This window comes from Episyrphus balteatus, chromosome 2 (assembly GCF_945859705.1).
Source record: "Episyrphus balteatus chromosome 2, idEpiBalt1.1, whole genome shotgun sequence".
Taxonomy (NCBI): domain Eukaryota; kingdom Metazoa; phylum Arthropoda; class Insecta; order Diptera; family Syrphidae; genus Episyrphus; species Episyrphus balteatus.
This window is the reverse complement of record NC_079135.1, coordinates 58,957,649-58,980,959: the sequence shown is the minus strand read 5'-3', so window position 1 is coordinate 58,980,959 and position 23,311 is coordinate 58,957,649. Positions and strand designations below refer to the sequence as shown.

The 23,311-nt window shown below is 32.4% G+C and overlaps 1 protein-coding gene across 1 annotated transcript in view; it reads right to left on the bottom strand.

Moving 5' to 3' along the window:
- LOC129908808 (uncharacterized) overlaps window positions 1-12,157 on the bottom strand; it is a 208,149-nt gene extending 195,992 nt beyond the window's left edge. The window contains exon 1 of the mRNA XM_055985573.1: window positions 12,140-12,157. The gene's annotated coding sequence lies outside the window, so the exon portion shown is untranslated. The remainder of the gene's footprint in view (window positions 1-12,139) is intronic.
- Between the last annotated feature and the right edge of the window lie 11,154 nt (window positions 12,158-23,311).

Sequence of the window (23,311 nt, the reverse complement as noted above, 5' to 3'; positions counted from 1 at the left end):
CTAAAACTTCTTTGATCGATCTGAAATTTTTTTGCCGTTATTTAAATTCCAAATGGCACCCATCCTGGCTATGTAGAACAAAAAATAAGACAACTTTTTTTTTCACTCCACCCTACTAGACATGGCTCGTCTCTATAAATACTGTAATACGCGGCTTTAAAATCGATGAACAGGTGGTGGGTATCGATTTGTTGTTCCTGGGTTTTTTCCAAGATCTGCCGTAATATGATTGATGGTGGACTTTCCTATTCTAAAGCCACACTGATAAGGACCTATCAGATTGTTGACGAACGGCTTCAGGCGTTCACATAGTACGGCAGAGAGAATCTGATATGCGATGTTAAGGAGGCTGATTCCTCTGTAGTTGGCGCAGGTTAGAGGGACTCCTTTCTTAAGGATCGGGCATACGATGCTGAGATTTCATTCTGTGGGCATCCTTTCCTCCGACCATATTCGGCAGATGAGTTGGTGCATACTCCTAACCAGGTCATTTTCTGCAGCTTTATATAGCTCGGCAGCAAGGCCGTCAGCTCCAGCGGGTTTATTTGACTTACAGGTCCCACAGTGTGTCGTCTCCTTATGATAAATATTCTTTTTTTTTTTTGGAAATTAACATTTTTTCTAATTAAATATAATTTAGAAGTGTCAACTCATATGAAAATATATTTATCTTAGAAAATAACCCAGGTTATGTATTCAAAATAAGCTCCGAAACATGAGTACCTCGGAAATCGAGGATATTTTGAGAAATTTATGCGAAGCTTTGAGAGTTTGATGAATGTTTGAAACATTTAGTTGCTGTTATTTTGTTTATTTGAGTGTCGTTGTAAAACGTATAGCAAAAAAATTTAAATTTATAAAATTATATATGAGTTATAGGTCGTTTCAAATCAAAAGTCCCATGGAAAATTGAGCAAAAATAAAAAAAAATCACTCGCTTACTGGAAGGAAGCATTTATGAGGCAGCTGAACTTTTTCTAAAATTACGATAAAATAATGAAGAACAATTCTTGATATCCATACTTAAATTAATTGATCCGTCTGTGAGATTCACTGCATTAGCCTCAGAAAGCGGATGCAAGTCTCCCGGGCTTGCATCACTCCATATCCGCGGGCAATACAAAAAAACATACAATTATTTAATTATTTATCATTTGAAGGCACTTGGGATAACTTTGCCGAAGATATTGTTATAGGACTAGGTAAAGATGGACCAGAAATGTGCAGTTTATATGATTGAAATTCAAAACTTAAAATTCTACGAGGGCTGTTTGAAAAGTTCTCGGCCTAACATAGATGGCGTTGTTTAAACAAATTAATTGTAACTACCCAAATAGCCTAATATATATTATAATTGTATTATAAGTTTCATTAAAATTGGACACGTATTTTTATCAGTGTAATTTTTTGCTTGAACTTATCTTTTGCTAACAACGAAATTAAAAAAAAATATTAAAGCCTTTATTAAAATTTGGCCAAAAAGAATATAACGCCAAATCAAATTAAAGAAGACTTTTATTAGACATTGGGGGAATCTGCCCCTTCATATTCCACGGTCAAAAAGTTGGCAGCCTAATTTAAACATGGCAGACAGAGCGTGGAAGATGACCCCAGAAGCGGAAGGCAAAAACTTCCACCTTTTCAAAAAACGTCGATAAAGTCCATAAAATGGTTTTAGATCACCGAAGGTTAAAATTGCGAAAAATAAGCAAGACCATGGGGATCTCTTCTGAGCGGGATTACAACATTTTGACGGAAGAATTGATGTTGAAAAAACGTTCCGCAAGGTGGCTGCCGCGTTTGGTTAAAAAAGATCAAAAATTCAATAGAGTTGAAATCTCTAGAGAGAATCTAAAGTCCATAAACTTCGATTTGGAGTACTGAACCACCCCCTTATTCAGCTGATTTGGCACCAATTTCAAAGAGGTAGTAGTTCAAATTAAAGCTAATAATGTCTTTTTTTGAAAACCAGAGGTCTTCGAAGCCAAAAATTGGAAGTTAGGTCACGCAGCTTGTTTTAAGGTTAGGAGCGTTTTTCACTTAAAACGTTCAAGCAGACTGGGGAGTGAAATGTCAAGATGTGGCTTGGAAGACCTCTGGTTTTCAAAAAAAGACATTATTAGCTTTAATTTGAAATTAAAGTCGCCTTTTAATTCGGTAAGTTGTAAGGGGCGCAGCGTATTATTTGAGACTTTTTCGTGAATTATTCGTAGTTTTGCATATACTTTGGGTTATTGTTAATAAACTATCAATCTTTTTCCAAAACATCGTTTTATATTTAAATGCTAATAACTCTTATTTTTATTTTATAGTGAAAAAACTCCTTAACTCATCCACCAAAATACCAAAAAACAAGACTTTATGAAAAAACTCACTTTTATCGCTTCTAACCTTAAAACGGGCTGCATGACAAAACTGCCAGACTTTCGTCCGGAAGACCTCTGAATTTTGATAGCTGACAATAGCACCTTTAATTTGACACCAATATTGTCTTTTAACTCTATGAGATGCACGATGCACTTTACCACGCCAATCGTGCCAGGATACGAACGGGAAGACCTGTGGTTTTCGTAACTACTAATAGCCCTCTTTCACTTCCCATTTGAAATTTTCTTTAGCTCGATGAGTTGAGCGTTTCTGCAGTGGCCGCCCGGACTATATCTTATTTTTTTTTTCAATTATTTTGGAGTATCATTAATAAACAAATTCAGATTTTTCGTTTGTTTATTTTTTTCTCTAGCATTTCTTTCATTCAAACAAGCATGATTTGTTGTTATTTTTGAGTTGATTTGTCGAGCCAATAAAATTGAGTTTTTTGTTTATTTGTTCTCAATTTTATTGGAAGGGAGAAAATAAACTCAGAGTCAGGACTTTTGATTTGAAACGAGCTATATTAAAATTTCCTTGATAAATAGCAAACGAAAAATTTAATTTTAAAAATTAATTTAAAAAAAAACATTGAAAATTATATCGAACATTTTTTTATATTATTTTGCCTTAAGTCTATACTTAATATTGGCAAAGTTTGGTCTGCTTCTGTTTGCTATTGCCAGAGATATTCACATTTATGTGCTACGAGTCAAGTACTCAAAATAATTCATTTTTTGAGAAACAGCTTCAAGGGGATCACAAAAATAAACACATCGATGTTTTTAATAATTTTTAACCATATATAGTGGAGTCAAATTAGCTTTATACCTCGGAATCCAGGGAAAGTCGATGCATCTGAAAAATGAGTATAGGACTGCATTATAAAAGGGTCAAATAAGAAAGTTAAAACAAAAATTTCACCGCTCTCGATTACAACAGTTTTTATGGACCGTTTACTGTCATTCCGTATGCAAGCGTCAATCGGAATTGCTGTCTCATTTTAGATATTGCTCAAACTTTGTAGGGATGTTCTCTAGGACTGTAAGGAAGCAAATCCATGATGATTTAATTTTAAGTTGCGTGGTTTCCCCGCTACCCGCATTCGAACTTTTTCAGAAGATCATTTTTATGTTATTATAACTTTGCGTCTACTAAAGATATCTTTTTGTTTGAAACGCCATTTTAAAGCTTAAGAATAGTAATTTTTGAATATATATTAAAAAATTACGTAATAATTATCCCTAAATTAAAAATAATTTTTGAAAAACTGGTAATTTTGCTGATTTCTCATGGTTTTTGACTGGCTCCAGAACCTTGGCTATTATATGTAGGAAGCTTATACTTACCAAATATTAAATAAAGATATTTTTCAACAAATTACATCTAAAATGAATGATGATGGCTGTACTCCTTATGCAAAAATTTTAAGTTCAAAGTTTTGAGTTTTTTGAAAAAATATTTTTTTATACTATGATTTTTTACGATTTCACTAAAGATAGAAACATGAAACTAACAGTGTGTTAAGTTGAAACTTTTAACTTTAAGTCCTCTAAATAAAATTGTGTTATTTTCATATCTTCTTAGTGTACCGCTTGTTTGAAAATTCGCAAAAATGCTAAAAAGCCAAAATAACCCCTACTTAAGGCTATGATTGCACTATGTTTGACATAAGATAGAAGCATGGAATTAATAGTATATTTAGTTCGTACTCTTAACTTAACACATTGTAAGTTTCACATTTCTTCGTTTAGTCAAATCGTGGAAAATGACAGTATAAAAATTAGCTTTTTTAAAATACTCAATACTTTGAACTTAAAATTTTTGCATAAAAAGTACAGCCATCGAGTTCATTTTAGATTTATTTTGTTGAAAAATATCTATATTTAATATTTGGTAAGTATAAGCTTCCTACATATAATAGCCAAGTTTCTGGAGCCAGTCAAAAACCATGAAAAATCAGCAAAATTACCAGTTTTTCAAAAATTATTTTTAATTCAGGGATAATTATTACGTATTTTTTTAATATATATTCAAAAATTACTACTCTTAAGCTTTAAAATGGCGTTTCAAACAAAAAGATATCTTTAGTAGACGCAAAGCTATAATAACATAAAAATGACCTTCTGAAAAAGTTCGAATGCGGGTAGCGGGGAAACCACGCAACTTAAAATTAAATCATCATGGATTTGCTTCCTTACAGTCCTAGAGAACATCCCTACAAAGTTTGAGCAATATCTAAAATGAGACAGCAATTCCGATTGACGCTTGCATACGGAATGACAGTAAACGGTCCATAAAAACTGTTGTAATCGAGAGCGGTGAAAATTTTTTTTTTAACTTTCTTATTTGACCCTTTTATAATGCAGTCCTATACTCATTTTTCAGATGCATCGACTTTCCCTGGATTCCGAGATTTTACAAATTTTATGTCTAATTTGACTCGACTAATATACAAGTAACAAAAAGCTGTTTATGTAATTAAAAATGTGTTGCATATTGTTCTGAACAAGAAAAAAAATTATATTTTTCTGCATATTATAATTACTTGACCCGGCCACGCTCTACTGTGTATTATAGCGTATTCACCAACCTCGCCGATATAAGAAGTTACGAAAATGCAAATAAAACGTTATTTCAAAGTTTGAAAGCGATTGACAAAACTATTCGAGATTTGCTATGAAACGCAAATAAACATACGATTTTTTTGTATAGAGAAGATAAACCAAACAAGTTGACTTCAATTTAAGATAAGTAGAAAAAAGATATTGAAAAGATTTAAACGGGCTTTAAAAGAAAACATTTAGTTCTTTTAGAAACTGTCACAAATTCATTTAAATTAAATCACCAACCTCAAAAACTGCTAAAAAACGAATTTCAGATTTTCTAACGGAAATATTTCAAAAACGTGATATGATAGAATTTTTCTGACTTCGGATTCGAGTTCAGCACACCAGTCCTGAAAAGTATATTTTGGTTTATATAACAAAAAAAAATTAATTTTCCTAACCAGTGTCTTCTTCAATAAATGTTAATTTCATAAATTATGCAAAAAATACAAGTTATAGGTTTTTCAATTTGTTAATTTGTAACTTTTTTTTCTATTCCTGCCATAAACAAAAAAAAAATAATAAACCTCCAAAAACTTGGCTGCAAATATATATGATAAACTTTTGTATGGGCACGACACATTTTTGGTCGGGGGTACGGAAAATGTTGGCCTTCATCGTCGATATTGAATGGTGCAATCTGTCTTTGGACGGGGCTTCGTCATCGCCATTGTAGAGATTGCAAAAGTAATCTTTCCATATTCTCAGCATCGCTTGTGTCTCTACTACGATGTTTCCCTGTTGGTCTTTGTTCAGTTCTAGGTTTATACCCCTGAGATGTTCTTTTTGACTTCTGTTAAAACTTACGAACCTCATTCCTGTCATTAGATCCCTTCCCTCCCTTCTGAAAACCACAAACCGCTCTCAAACTGCATGAAGAAATAAACGGTATAGTGCACTGAATCTAGAATTTCAAATGGAAAAAATTCGGGGCAGGCTGAAATTTTGTAGTTTTTTTTCTTAGTTTGGGGTACTTAGTGAACTTAAATCCAAATTCGAGACCTCGAACCCCTTGTTGCACAACCTGAGTTATGGGGGCGGATATCTCAGTAACGCCCACTTTTCTCAATGCTTGTTTCTCGTAAACGGTGCGACCGATTTGTATGAAAAGAACTTATTCTTATGAGGTAAAAAAAAAAAAAAAAAAATATTTGAACACCATACGCTCACTTCCACGCCCTCTTTTATTTAGTTTAAATGTTTTGAGAACGGCTCGAACGATTTCGAGCGTGTATTGATTTCAGAGAAAGAAAAGTTTCAAAATAAAAAAACGCCCATTTTTTCTATAATGTTGATTTTTCAGAAACTGCGTTCAAAATTTGGATGAACTTTCCAGGATTTGTTGTAATCTTGCACTCAAGACAAGATTTAAAAATAACTAAAGAGCTAAATCGGCCCATTGCCACGCCCATTATTATTATTATTATTTTAATGTTTGTGCAAAATGCACCCACCGATACATTACATTTTTTCATTTATTCCTATTACTCCAGTCAAAGCGTCATTTGACCTTGCGATGAGAGGCACTGTCTGTTTTTATTTCATGGATCGATGGGGGTATATTTAAAAGGCTTAAACCCAATTTCTCACCACCTGATCATTCTTTTTAGCGGAGTTATTCACAAAAATGCATTTTTTGGGATATTTTACTTCTAAGCTAATATCTTTGCTTCAGATTGTTGTAGATTAAAAAATAAACATACATTCTCTTCCTTATAATATTTTCTATCGTTGTATGTAATTTCATTGTATTTGAGTGAGTAAATACAAAATGGCAGCCATTTAAAGTCAAATTCTTGTTGTTAAAAAACACATTTTTGTCATTATTTCGAAAAAAGCTTATATCATGATTGACATTTTTCTAATCTATTTTGTAGCCCTATTCATGTCCTGCATTTTACAGAAAAAATCAGCTCTTTATCACCAAAGATGGCCGAGCTATTGATAAATGAACGCATGCAAAACCGGTGCGAAAACACCCAAAAATATCGTTTTTTGGGAATAACTCGACTTTAGAATGTCCTACGGCAAAAAATAAAGCAATAAATTGTTCGTTACAACATTTTCTATCAATTTAGTGCACAATCTTTTTGTTGAAACAAATAAAAAATAAGTAATATTAAGTCAAAGTCGTTTTTTTGTTTAGCAAACTCTTGCCTTATTAATTTGCAAACGGTGCAAGTATTGGCTAAGAAAATAAAATATTATTGTAGTCCTTTAAATTATCTACAATTCAAAAAAAAATTTAGCTTTCTACGACCCACGGGAGCCGAGCTATTATAATTTTAAGAAAGCATCATTCCGTTAGAAAATTTAAAAAAATTTCCCTTGTTTATAAGTCGAACAATAGTTCTCATTGAGAGGGGTTGTTTTTATTGTTTCTTATTATAAGAGAATTTGTCTTATGTTTTTTCGTTGGTCATTTGGACCTTTTTTAAAAAATTAATTACTCGGCTCGTGTGGGTCGTAGAGAGCTAATTTTTTTTTTGAATTGTAGATAATTTAAAGGACTACAATAATATTTTATTTTCTTAGCCAATACTCGCACCGTTTGCAAAATAATAAGGCAAGAGTTTGCTAAACAAAAAAACGACTTTGACTTAATATTACTTATTTTTTATTTGTTTCAACAAAAAGATTGTGCACTAAATTGATAGAAAATGTTGTAACGAACAATTTATTGCTTTATTTTTTGCCGTAGGACATTCTGAAGTCGAGTTATTCCCAAAAAACGATATTTTTGGGTGTTTTCGCACCGGTTTTGCATGCGTTCATTTATCAATAGCTCGGCCATCTTTGGTGATAAAGAGCTGATTTTTTCTGTAAAATGCAGGACATGAACAGGGCTACAAAATAGGTTAGAAAAATGTCAATCATGATATAAGCTTTTTTCGAAATAATGACAAAAATGTGTTTTTTAACAACAGGAATTTGACTTTAAATGGCTGCCATTTTATATTTGCTCACTCAAATACAATGATATTACATACAACGATAGAAAATATTATAAGGAAGAGAATGTATGTTTACTTTTTGGTCTACGATAATCTGGAGCAAAGATATTAGCTTAGAAGTAAAATATCCCAAAAAATGCATTTTTGTGAATAACTCCGCTAAAAAGAATGATCAGGTGGTGAGAAATTGGGTTTAAGCCTTTTAAATATACCCCTATCGATCCATGAAATAAAAACTGACAGTGCCTCTCATCGCAAGGTGAGGCCCTTTTTTCCGACGCTTTGACTGGAGTATATATGTGTTTCGGTTTATTTCATGTTAGAATTATTTGTTCGAAAACCCCCCATAGACTCGTTTCTATACCACCCTAGAGGTAGAGTTGATGGCACATTTTTTTTTTAAATGGTCTCCTCTCTAGGCCTAAGCTTCTTTGTATTAAAAAATAAAAATAAATTACATATCTCCATTTCTTTTTTTTTTTTTTTTGATTTCATTCAATTTCCTTTTTTTTTGTTTTGTATTTTTTTGTGATGTTAAATGGTACACGAGATTAAAAATGATTTACGATAAACAAATTACCAAATTCTGAAAGCCCTTAAGTTAATCCTTTTTTGGTGTCGACTAGATTTTTTCCGAAGAATGGGCATTTTGGACGTTCGGTGGCAATTAATGAACTTAAACTTGGGAAAAACTTTTACTACGTACGTTTCGTTGTATTTCATTAAGATCGTTTGATACTTTATTAGTATTGTTAATAGACTGATTCAAAAAAAAAATATTTTTTTTTTGTTCATAGTTGTATCGAAAATATTGTTGGAAATGACGAAAAAAACATACTGTCAAAGTTACAGTCCTTAATATTAATATAAAGTACTGCCGCATCGCAAATTTCTATTTCCCATATGATTTACATGGGAAAGATTGTGTTTTTGGTTTTGGAATCTTATAACTTTTTAAGGGGTTATATCTAGTTGTAAGTGCAAAAAAACCTTCTTTTTTGTGAATTTTTTGTGAAGAGGCATTTAATTGTATAAACATAAAGAATACACATTCATATATCAAATTTAATGTATTAAAAGAATTCGCTGTGTATTTAAAAAAATATTGGGTTCCGTTATTTTTGTAGTAGATCTATTAGACGACCTCCAAAAAATGGTGTCTGGCGGTGAACAAGATATCTCTGATCCAAGTCACTTAAAATTAAAAAAAAAAAAAAAAAAGATTTATTTTCAAGATAGACGAATGCAGGTAATGAACGAAGGAATAGTCAAAATTTTGATTTTTTGACAAAAAGGCGGCTTCCCAAAGAAAAAATCGTTGTTTTTCACGAACATTTACACTTTAAAGTGGCTTAAAAAATCGAATTATTGTCAAAAACCTTTTTTCTTCGTTCATTACCTGACAAGAGTATCTAAGAAAATTGTGTAAAAATTTCAAGCCGATCACTTTAGCGGTTTCGGAGAAATTTTGCTCACCGCCAGACACCTTTTTTTTGGAGGTCGTCTAGGAGATCTACTACAAAAATAACGGAACCCACTATTTTTTTAAATAAACAGCTATATGGATATGTATTCTTTATGTTTATATAATTAAATGCCTCTTCACAAAAAATTCACAAAAAAGAAGGTTTTTTTTGCACTGACAACTAGATATAACCCCTTAATGATTCATCAAAAAAGGCTAGATTTAATCATTTTCTTGTATTAAATTGAACATCAGCTTAACACACTGTGAGTTTCACATTTCTTCGTTTAGTCAAATCGTAGAAAATGACAGTATATAAATTAGCTTTTTTAAAATACTCAATACTTTGAACTTAAAATTTTTACATAAGGAGTACAGCCATCGAGTTCATTTTAGATTTATTTTGTTGAAAAATATCTATATTTAATATTTGGTAAGTATAAGCTTCCTACATATAATAGCCAAGTTTCTGGAGCCAGTCAAAAACCATGAAAAATCAGCAAAATTACCAGTTTTTCAAAAATTATTTTTAATTCAGGGATAATTATTACGTATTTTTTTAATATATATTCAAAAATTACTACTCTTAAGCTTTAAAATGGCGTTTCAAACAAAAAGATATCTTTAGTAGACGCAAAGCTATAATAACATAAAAATGACCTTCTGAAAAAGTTCGAATGCGGGTAGCGGGGAAACCACGCAACTTAAAATTAAATCATCATGGATTTGCTTCCTTACAGTCCTAGAGAACATCCCTACAAAGTTTGATCGAAATCTAAAATGAGACAGCAATTCCGATTGACGCTTGCATACGGAATGACAGTTAACGGTCCATAAAAACTGTTGTAATCGAGAGCGGTGAAATTTTTTTTTTTAACTTTCTTATTTGACCCTTTTATAATGCAGCCCTATACTCGTTTTTCAGATGTATCGACTTTCCCTGGATTCCGAGATTTTACAAATTTTATGTCTAATTTGACTCGACTACACGTGAAAAATCAACCAAGAAAGGAAATGTATTTTTTTTTTTCCTTTTTTTATTTAAATGGACGATGCTTGTTAAATTAAAAATGTTGTCGATCACAAAGAATATCATTATCATCTATCCAGCCGTTTATTCTATTTAGGATAAGCCATGTGAAAATTTTGTATAATGTGTCCAAAAGAGAAAGATCTCTATAATTTTCACATATTATTAGGATCACCTTTCTTTAATAAAGGCTTAATTATTGAACTCCGAAAAGAGATTGGAATTTCACCGGTAAGAAATATTTTGCTAAGCAAGGTATGTAAGTACTTCTTCTAAAAAAAAAACAGGATGGAGCATTTTTGTAAAACTCATAACTGATTCTTTCACAAGTAGTTTAGTTTATTTCGTTAAATACTAACGATATATAGTTACATTTTTCTTAAAAACTAAAATTATAATTATATATTATACATTACGTTATTACAAAAGAAAAATAAAAGAAAAATTTACATCTAATGAAGGTACATTATGGATTATTATGAATAAAGAATATTTTTCTAAAGTTTAGTGATTTAACATTGTCATAGCTGCAGTTATTTATATTTGAATTTTTATTGTAAATATTAATTAAAAGATTTAAAGGACTATTAGCACCGTAGTTTGATCTACTGTAAATGTTAGAAATTGGCAACTGCCTTCTCAAACTATATTGACTAGCAATGAAATTCAATCGACAAAGGATCGATGGAGCTGAAATCGATCCATTGATTATCCCGACAATAAAACAAAATTGTAGCTACGCTCTGTGACTAGTTAGAGATGGAAGATTTATTAGTTTAATACGTTGAGCGTAAGGTGGCAAGTTAATTTGATTTGACCATGGTAGAAATCTTAAGCAAAATCTCATAAATCTTCTTTGAACGGATTCCAATCTATTTATATGAACCGCATAATATGGAGCCCTTATAACGCAACCATATTCTAAAATGGATCTTACGAATGAGACATATAGAGTTTTCAAAACATAAGGACCACGAAATTCTCGAGCAAATCTTTTGATAAAACCAAGTGTCATGTTAGCTTTTTTAATAATGTAGTCAAAATGGTCAATACACTATCCCAAGGTCAGTAAAACTAGTCAGATTATACATTGATGACAAATTAATAGAGTAATTAAAGACAATCACATTTTTCTTGCGTGTAAAACACATTGTTTTACACTTGTCAATATTTAAAACTAAACCATTAATATTGCACCATTCCCAGAAACTTTTAAGTTCTTTTTGTAAAATATCACAGTCTTCAACAGAGTTAATTGTACGAAAAATTTGTACATCATCGGCATATATAAGAGACATAGAATTAACTAGAACTGACGGAAGATCATTAATAAATAGTACAAATAATAACGGACCAAGATGGCTACCCTGAGGAACACCGGAGTTAACTGTAAAACATTTAGAACGTTCACTCTTAAAAACAACACTATATAACCTATCTTTTTTACATGGTGGCTAAGTTTGTCGAATGCTTTGCTAAAGTCAGTAAAAATACAGTCAACTTGTTGTTTTTTTTTCAAACGCGTCAGTACAAAATGTAGTAAACTGTAACAAATTTGTTACAGTGGATTTCTTTTTAACAAAGCCATGTTATTTGTCACATAAAACGGAGGTACAATGAAAAGACAAATTATCACAAATAATAGATTCAAACATTTTAGGAATAGCAGATAGTTTAGCTATTGGTCTGTAATTTAAAACTAAGTTTTCTTTACCTTTCTTGTGAGTAGGGATAAGTAGTGCATTTTTCCAAAGGGTCGGAAATTTACAGTTTTTTAAAGATTGATTAAAGAGTATATACAGGGTGTCCCAAAAGTAATGGATCAAACGAAATATGCTGATAGGCCAACATAAGGGCTCTCAGAATTTGGTAACTTGTTCATCCCAAATCCTTACGGTTTTCGGTTTAATGCAGTTTTTGTGAAATTTCGAAAAATCCCGACTTTGCATCAGTATTTTGCCTCCTCCGCTCATAATTAATTTTTGTTTTTTACAATTCTTCCACTAAAACATTGCCTAATAATAGGAAATAATTAATTAATCAAAATATTTTTTATTTCATTCGCCATTTTGCTTCAAATTAATTAACAGTTTCATGTTTTATAAAAACTCAATTTCTTACTTTTATTTCAGAGCAGCATCCCGAAAAAAATTTGTATGGTGTGATACTGGTTTATTATTTTAAAAACTTGCCGTTAGAAGAACGAAAGATACGAAAGATATTACAATTTAAATGCAACAAAACAGGGCTTTTCAGAGAAAAATAACAAAGAAAAATAAACACATTTTCTCGACTGTTGTTTGTTTATTTCTTTTTGAATAAAAGTTTCGATTTTTGTTTGTTTTTTTTTCTCTGAAAAGTCCTGTTTTGTTGCATTTAAATTGTAATATCTTTCGTTCTAATTTCAACTTTGGAAATTTTTATACATTTTTGAAAACTGCAATAACACGGCAAGTTTTTAAAATAATAAACCAGTATCACACCATACAAATTTTTTTCGGGATGCTGCTCTGAAATAAAAGTAAGAAATTGAGTTTTTATAAAACATGAAACTGTTAATTAATTTGCAGCAAAATGGCGAATGAAATAAAAAATATTTTGATTAATTAATTATTTCCTATTATTAGGCAATGTTTTAGTGGAAGAATTGTAAAAAACAAAAATTAATTATGAGCGGAGGAGGCAAAATACTGATGCAAAGTCGGGATTTTTCGAAATTTCACAAAAACTGCATTAAACCGAAAACCGTAAGGATTTGGGATAAACAAGTTACCAAATTCTGAGAGCCCTTATGTTGGCCTATCAGCATATTTCGTTTGATCCATTACTTTTGGGACATTGCACATTTTTTTAACATAAAAGCGGGAAAACCATCAGGACCAGGACTTAAACAATCATCTATTTTTTAATGTACTCTAAGATAGTTGCCTCAGAAATAGCAAAGTCAATTGAATTAAGATGTAAAAACTCATCAACAGTAGAAGTATTACAATAAGTATCACAAGAAGAAGAAGATGCATCAAAAGCAGATTTAAAATATTCTGTCCTTGCCAGTTGCCTTCTTAAGTTTAACTTTTTGCAGTACATATGAAAGCTCCCACATCTCTAAGGGTGAGTCAAGGAAAGGGTCTGTTATCTCTGTCATAGCCCAAGAAACTTGTTCACATTCAGGAGGTGATAATAAGGGCTTAAACTGATTATAAAAATCAACAATCTGAAGAGTGCTTCTCTATTTAGGCAAGGTACTTTTCAATTTATTTGCCAATTTCCACCAATCGCTCGAATTTCTAACACTGTTTTTTTTTTTTCAATGTTTGCATGCTGATGAAGCAACTTTTTAACTTTTGCAAATTTATAATTATTGAACATTTTGGTTTTTATAAATGCTTAAATTATACAAATGAAAGAGACGAAGCGATTTTAACATTTTTTTTCCTTGCACGCAAAAATTTTTGTTCTTTTTCTAAAAGCACCAGCAGCTGTCTTTATTTTATTAGTTAGATTACTAACTTTCACATCAATAGATTCATTTGCTTGAATGTATTCAGTTAGCTAGACGAATTAATACTTGAGTGTACTTAGAACTCATATTGGGGAACCAAATTAAATTTTTGTCAAGAGCTAAATGACTTACTTTAGCAGTTAATGGTAGGGGTGGGGAAAAACTCAATGTTAAAGGCATATGATCCGAATATGGCTTACTCTGAACCGAAAAATTGTTAATCAACCCTAGAAAATCAAACGAGCATACACCATAATCGATGGTTGAATTACCCATTACGCCACAAAATGTTAATTCACCATCTTCATCACCTTGCACTCTTCCATTCAGGATAACACCACCTATATTTTCAAAAAGTTCCAAAAATTTTTTCTTTTTCGCATCTGCTACCTTATCCTTTGATTTTCTCTGTTGAGAAATAAAGGCAAGTCTTTTCAAAAAATTTCCATCAATAATTTGACCATAAGCCGTTCGAGCTTTTAAATCACTTACGATGCAAAAGGATTCAAATCTCATGCTACCTAAGAACTCTTCAAACTTTACAAAATTACTCGCCCACCTTGTGCAATTTAAGTATCGAGGTATGAAGTAGAAATTTTTATCATCGAATTCAGCAGATAGAGCAAAATTACCAGAAAAATTATTGAATTTAAAATTATATTTATTTTAAAGCCAAACAAACAACCACCGCTTGTGCGACCAGCACTGTAAACTTTTCAGCATCTTCCCAATACAACATACATAATATAATCATCATATAAGAAATATAAGAAATGTGGAAATTCATTTTTTTATCATTAAATCATATCAAACTTATTTATATACAGTGGCGGTCAAAAAAATAGCAGTGCATCGAAAAATATTTTAAGTAAAACATAAAACATAAAAAGAGTTTCGATGTTGGATTTTTGTTTTAGTAAAACTATTTCAGATACATTCCAGATAAATTTTTAGTATGAATGAAATTTAATATATTGCTAATAGCTAAGCAATAATCCAAAAACAAAATTAACCTAAAAATTAAGCGGTCAAAATAATAGCAGTGATTTTCTTTTTTAGTAAATTTAAATAAAACAAAGGCACAAAAAGTTCAAATAAACGGTATTTTACGCTAGCATTTGTTCCCTTGACCTTTATTTTTAATTACGGCTTCGCAAAAACCTTTTATGGGGTCGACAAGTCCCTCAGATCTGTGAGGTGTTATAGCTCACCAAACCTGCTCAACAACGGTCCATAACAGCCGTTATGTTTCGGTTTTGCTTTATAAACTAATTGTTTTATATCCTCGCAATGATTCTTGAAAGGATCGAGGTCGGGAGACTAAGCAGTCCACTTCAAGACCTCAATCTCAATGTTTTGAAACCATTGCTTGGCTGCTCTCCTGGAGTATTTTGGGTTATTATCTTATTGGAAGATCCATTTAAGGGGTATTATGGAGAAACTTGTTCTACTACGGACTTGGTCTATTATATTAGATTAAAACTATAATAAACCAGCAGTGGTACCTTGATATCTTGTAATACAGTATGCTGCCATACGTCGACTTCAAAATACCCCTTAAATGGGTCTTTCAACAAGATAATAACCCAAAATACTCCAGGAGAGCAGCCAGGCAATGGTATCAAAACATTAAGATTGAGGTCTTTCTAGTTGCTAATTTTTCCTGGACGTAGAAGCAGCATCGGAGTCTTACAATCACATTGCACTGGAAGTTAGCCCTCTGCACTAAACTTCTCAAAAAATCAGAGTCTTTATGTTGTTTGGCAACGAAGCTACCACTATTCCAGTTGAAGGGTTTATTAGACTGGGCCAAAAAAATAAAATATTTTTTTTTTTGAAAGTAACTTCGAAAATCTTGTTCAGGATGATGAAAAAAAAATTTGGTGAAAATTTGAGCCGTTAAAAATAACTTTAAGAGGTCTATCATCTGTGGTCCTTTATTTTTATACATGATATGATGTGTTACAACAGAACTGCTAGACGATCAAAGTAAAAAAAATTTCTGTTCATTTTTTCTCATATAAAATTAAATTTCCTACAAAAAAGATCTGATTGAAAATTTTCGTCAGAATACGGCTCATTCGAGTAATTTTCCCTAAATTGAGTTCTGAAGAAGTTATTCACGATTTAAAATTGATTTTATAATTTTTTTCTCGATTTAAATCGTGAATAACTTCTTCAGAACTCAATTAAGGGAAAATTACTAAGAGACCTTTTTTGTAGAGAATTAAATTTCCTATAAGAATCTGTCGTGGTTTTATTTTTCTATTCACTTATTTGCTCATCACAAAATTCCAAAGTGAAACAGTCAAATTGAAAAAACACTTCGATTTAAAAAGCTTAATTACTCGAAATTTTTTTTACTTTGATCGTCTAGCAGTTCTGTTGTAACACATCATATCATGTATAAAAATAAAAAACACCGATGATAGACCTCTTAAAGTTATTTTTAACGGCTCAAATTTTCACTTTTTATCGAGCTTTAAAATACTTTTGCTCAGTTGACGTACGTTAAATCGCATCTCCCTTTCATCCGCAGTGAAATTTTTATGTATGTATATGTTTGTACCACCAAGCTTTTTTTCATAATATTATTTACATGAAGTACAGATTCCATTGTAAAGACATATGAGAGTCCGTTTTTGTTTTTAATTGACGAGATTCGATGACTATTACGTTTATTCTAAGCACTCGGGAACATATGTCATGGAATTCGTCCACAGCCAGTTTTAAGTTAGTGCTCTGCAACCCACTTCGCACACCGGGACGTTCTGTCAATGAGTTTTCATTATATTTATGTCTTCCTTAAGCATGACGTTCTCGTTACGAAGATTTTCGATTTCCTGACGAAGAGGTAATAAGTCATCTTTTTTTTGTGACATCTTCCAGCTTACTTCCCAGTTTTTGGTCAAATATAGACCATGAAAATGCATCGGGAGTTATGGCAGCAGTAACAGCAGTAGTAGTAGCAGCAGACGCAGATGCAACAACAGGAGGTACAAAGGCATCAGCCCCAACAGCAGCAACAGGTGGTGGTTGTGATGATTGTGAGCCGAAGTTATTATTCATATTCATAGTTTTGGTGAATATTTTTGATTCCAAATGTTTTTTTGGCGTTATTTAGTGCACTTTGGTCAGGCGAAGTTAAATGAAGCGCTCTTTTTTGTGCTGATCCCATGTATTTTTAAGTTATGTTGCGTATACGTACACTCCTTTTCATCAGAATAGGTACACAACTTTTCAAATGTTCAGTATTCGTTCATTCCTTACAGTGTAGGAAAAATAATTATTTTTTGGTGCCAAGTCATTGTTTAAGATGTTAGCAGAATCAACAAAAAAAAATAATTCAAAAGGTGTGGTTATTTTTCTTGTTTCTCTGTGGCAAAGAATTTTATATCAAAAAACTGAGTTAATTTTTTGTTTCATCAGAATAGGTACACATAAAGAATGATGTAAAAGTGGTCCATGAAATGAATTTAAACCAATTTCTTCTTAAAAATGTTTTTTAATCATTTTATTATTTGTATAGTGGCTTTTTTATTCATAAAAAAATAACAAAACTGTCCAGGAATTGCATTGTTAAATATCTTTATGCAATCTATCTGAATCTCTTCCCTGAATTGTTAAATGGTGGGTAAGGAAATATTTTTGTCTAAACATCGATGACCACAAATTTTATCGGTACGGGGTAGCCATTTCCAAACATTTTCAACAAGGTTCGGGTCTGTTTTCTATGGCAGATACTGGAGCATTTCCTAATTTTGCACTCCTCCCAATATTTTATAGAGCATTTTTGGTGGGAGGAGGCGTGATCCTGTTGAAAAATCGAGTATACTGGTTCACAAATAGTAGAGAATTAAGGAAAATTTTCTCGAATATTCATTTACAAATAATTATGACCATTCTTCACGTTTGAAATTCATTATCATAATTATCATAGTAGATTACTTTCTTCCATCCCTTAACACATCATTTTTAACTATTAAGTTGGGCTAAAAATGGTTTCTCCTTTCGCAGAATGTAAAACTGATAGTTTAACTCACCAAGGACATCAAAATTAAATGGTCGTTGATCCAAAAATAACAAGAAATACCACTCAACTTTTCATGTGGTAAAGGTGTCTTTTCAAAATTCAGCCATTTTAGAAGATTGGGACTAATTACCATTCTTTTTACTGTCCTAAAATTACAAATAACAACTGTTTTTAACATTTAGTCTTGTGGTTAATCTACATAAACTGGTAGCACATGTAAAAATTTACTCGTCTAAGTCTTTTTTTTTTTGCATTTTTTACCACCATACATGTTTTTTTACATATGTATTTTTTCGTATTTGAATGCAATTCTCTGCGCTCTACTCCCGAAACGGAAGCAGAAACATTTTATAGACTTTGTATTCCCTCTGACAGCAAGGCCGCACTCTTAGCTCTTAGGAGCAATGAAGTCACATCACAGCTAGTACGGGACTGTATACAACTATTACATCGCCAAAAAATGTATAACAAACATCTTCCACGCTAGAACGAAATAACTCCTTCACACTCACCAGGAGCCAAATTCGAATAACCACCACCACAGGCTTCCTTACTGGACACTGCTCAGTAAAAAAACACCCCAAGACCATGGGCTTACACAAGACGATACCCGTGGAGTGTGTAACGAAGACGAAGAAACAGCAGAACACATACTGTGTCACTGTAATTGCTAAACCAAAACACGTCGCCGTCACCTCGGAGGTTATTATCTCACCTCTCACCCTAATCTAAATCTAAATCTGTAGACATACATATGTTGTAGAAAATTTCACGACGAACAATTTTTATAATGACGCGAGATATTTGCGAAGAACTGATTTTCGTGACCTTTTGACCCTTATAACTTTTTAAGCTAGCACGATATGAATGTCCATTTTTCACATCTTCATTAAAGAGCCGTAATAAAGGTGTTTAACAAAATTCAGCCCACTAGGAATATTTCCGCACATGTTAAAAATGACTAAAATGACTGGACTATTTAGTCTCACCAATTTTTGAGAAAATAGATATGTACTCTCCGTTACTTTGGAATGGCCGCTCTGTTTTATATCATATTTTTAGTCTGAAAATTTCAATCTTGAATATCTGCCAATAGAACTCAAAATAATAACAGTTTCCAGATTTTGTTCGAGTGTTTTCATACGATTGGCAGTGGTATATTTTCTAGGAACAAAAAAAGAGAAAACCATCACCCCTCTTGCCTACAGCCTGGCTGGTTAGGCAATTAAAAAATAGCCATATAGCCCGACATATTTAAACTAACACAAAATTAAACAGAAAAACTTACAAAATAGACTTGAAACTGCAGTTGTTAAAAGCTTATACCTACCTATTTTGGGTTCTATTGGTTGTATCAAGATAAGGTCTTCAGACTCAGGCAAGAATGACAGAGTATCATTTTTTGCACTTAAAATACATGTTTAAGTTATATTATTGAGACAATCTATATAAAAAGTTAGATGCAAAAAGTATTTTATCCGTTTTTGAGGTACGTCAAAAGATACAACCTCTGCAAAATATAATTCAAACTTAATTAAATCAAAAAACAAAAAAGCCATTCTTGGTCGCAGATGTCCACGTTCCGACCAAATTTGCCCATTTGCGAAATATTTTTTCTTTTTGCTATCGACTTTCCGACTATGCTTTCTTTCTACTGTTACTTTATTCACATATTCATTAAAAGAAATTATACAATTTCATGAACATTCAAAATAGTTTAGTGCCGGCGAAGCGTTTTTTATTCTTGCGACAGTAGGTATATATATATGTCGTTGGAGGGAGAAAATGCATAAACAAAAAGAGCCTGCGACCAGATTTATACAAAACTTGTGTCAACTGTGGGTCAGCTAAACTTCATGAGAAATCATAATGTTCTTATTTAACACTGCGGTTTTTTTAATCTAAAACGACTGATGTATGCACAAAATACAACATAAGCAGGTAAAAGAATTATGAATGTTAAAAAAATAAACAAAATTCGAATGAATTTAACAAGCAGAAACAGTCACGTACACCGGCGAATATTCTTTATTGAACATTTTTTTTGGAATTGCTTTTAATATTTTGTTTCTAGATTCTCATATTCAATTGCTTTTAATATTTTATTTCTAGATTCTCATATTCAAGAAATACCACTCAAATGCAATCAATATAGTCAAAGGGGAAAACATTTTGGTACTGTTTCATGAAAAACTTACGATCAATTTTTTTAATTTTTAAATACTCTTTTTGGTTTGTGTTTATGGTTAACAACCTTGCATAACATGTATTTAATTTTTTTACTTAAAATTGCAAACAAAACACAGTTCTAAAATTAATAAAACACATTTTTCTCAACTTTTTACTTGTTTATTCTCCAATCAGACTGGTAACTAGTTTTGGTGCACTTCGAAATTTATGTACATGGCTTTAATTTCAAACCGTTCCATTCCCTTCAAGCAAACAAGTCCGACCTCGGCCCGAATCCGCTCCGCCTGAGGCGGAGCTGAGTCCGACTTCGGATCAGAAACTGGTCCGAAGGCGGCTCAAATTAGTATGGAAATTATAATCACCGCGAAGTCGATTACATATGTATTAGTGTGGTGATAATCTCCATTCCGAGAAAACGGAGGCGAAGTCGGAACGAATGACGTCCGGCATTTAGACATCGATCGATACTCGAGTATCGAATATATTTGACATTTCTAACCTAAAAACAATCCTGTATTAATTTTTTTCACTGAAATTGTTTTTTTTTTTATTTTAATGTTTTTGTAGCAAAAGAAATTACAATAAATACAATATTAAAATAAATATTAAATAACATAAAGCTTTTAATTTGTTGTTGCTACTGTTGTTGGTGAACCTATGGATGTCCAGTATTCCCTCCACTTAGTGAGTGGTGGCCGGGTGGTTTTTGAGAATGTGCCTATGAACAGAAAAATTGTTATTTGATTGTTATTATATTTAAGAATCACCCTTCAAGCAAGAAAACTGAGTTCAACAAAGAAACTCCGACCTCAGACCGCGAAAATCGGGCTTGCACTCACACACTTGCAACTTTTTGTGTATGAACACAAAGTCGAACGAGAATCGTGGAGAAAAATGAGAAAAGGAAAAGAAAGACAAGGCCAACAAGAGCCAACAAGAGCCAAAGCGTCATTTTGTTATTTTTTGTTGGTGTTTGGTCGCGTCGCGTCGTGTCTCGTGTCGTTGTTTGTATAATGTTAGTTTATTAATTATAAACAATTTTATTAAATTATAAACAATATGGAAAACAAAAAAGGTATGTTTTATATATCGCTCAAAGTGTTTGGGTTAAAATGTTGTTTCTTCTTGTGTTGTAGATATAATCTCTAATGATGAAGAAAAATCTAGAAGGTGAAACATGCGATTGGGTATCTAAAAAAACACGAACAACAGCAGCAGCATCAAATGAAATAAAATGAAAAAAAATGTATTGTATTTTATATTGTATTTATTGTGAAAATTTCGTTTGCCAAAATAAAATAAAAAATAAAACAGTTTCAGTGAAAAAAAAAAAAATAAATCTTGTTTTTTTTTTGGTCGCAAATGCGAAATGTCATCCCTTTCTTATTCCTCTTTCTGGTAGGTTTTCGCTGCTCCGGCTCAGGTCCGCCTTCGGCTCCGTTTTCTCGGAATGGAGATTTTCACCACACCAATACATATGCAATCGACTTCGCGGTGATTATAATTTCCATACTAATTTGAGCCGCCTTCGGACCAGTTTCTGATCCGAAGTCGGACTCAGCTCCGCCTCAGGCGGAGCGGATTCGGACCGAGGTCGGACCTGTTTGCTTGAAGGGCAGTAGGAAAATATATTGATAGTAATAAAACGCTAGAACAAAATTTATAACACTGCCGATATTTTGATTTACCTTTCGCTTCCTCCACTCGCTCACTTACTTACTTTTTTTTTTATTGTTTTATTAATTTTGACGTTTAAACAAATTTGCAAAATGGGGTTGCACTTGTCTCTATCATAATGGTGTTTTCCTTTTCGCACTTTTTCACCACGATTCTCGTTCGACTTTTGTGCTCATACACAAAAAGTTGCAAGTGTGTGAGTGCAACCCCGCTTTTCTCGATCGGAGGTCGGAGTTTCTTTTCTGAACTCCGTTTTCTTGCTTGAAGGGTTACCAAGTTTATATAGTCGATTTGAAGATAGAATTGAATCTGAATCAAAATTTCGATCCAGATGATTGGGCTTTTAAGCCAAACGTCAGTGTCGAAGAAAAAAAAAACTTTCCCTTCAAGCAAGAAAACGGAGTTCAGAAAAGACACTCCGACCGAGAAAATCGAGGTTGCACTCACACACTTGCAACTTTTTGTGTATGAACACAAAGTCGAAGGAGAAGCGTGGTGAAAAAGAGTGAAAAGGAAAAAAGAACGTAGGAAAGACAAGGGCAAAAAAAACAGCGTCATTTTGTTATTCCATTTGTGAAGTGTCTCGTGTCGTGTCTTGTTTAGTTAATTGTTTTTAAAATATATTAAATAATAATACAAAAATATGTAAAATTTACTATGAAAAATTATATATGAAAATTGTTGTGTTTGCAAGTCGCGATTTTCAATGTGCAACCGGGAAGTGGAAGTTCGAAAAATGAAAAAAAAATTGACATTTCAATTTTGAGGAAGTTTTGAAAATTTTTGAGCGTATATGTGTATGTGCCTGGCTACACGGTGATTTTTCAATCGCCTAAGCAGTGAGTTTGTAGGCAAGAGGGATGAGGAGTGAAGGGGGAAGATGCTCACGAAGGGAACTGAATTTTCTGAGGGTAGTAGAGTTCCATTGCTAAATTTTTCCTCTTTTTGACGTTTGTTCCTAGAAAATGTAAAAGTGGAACGTGATTGGGCACAACAGTGTGTAGCCAACGCATGTGATTTTTCAATCGATTGAAAAATCACTGTGTAGCCAGGCACTATGCTTGTGCATGCATGTGTTTATATATTATGCATGTATGCGTTTGTTTTCCTCAGAATTGCTTTGATTTGATTGGTTGGTTTTTTCTTGTACTTCTTTAATAAACAGTTATAATAGAAAGGAAAAAGACAAAGACAGATTGCTTAAAAGCCCAATTGGGAAATTCGAGAAAATACCCTTCCATTCGGATTCGGACCGAGGTCGGACTCGTTTGCTTGAAAGGTTCAAGCGAGAAAACAGAGTTCTGTGCCTACGTTCTGTAACTCTCGCATCGAGAAATTTCTCGCATGAAACACGCAAATCGGAACAAAAATAATGTGAATCGACACAAAAATCATTTTCTCACATTCGTTTGTTTCTATAAACAAAATTTTCTCGCCTTGAAACATTTCTGAATCAAAATGCTTGACAGACTGGAAAAATGTGA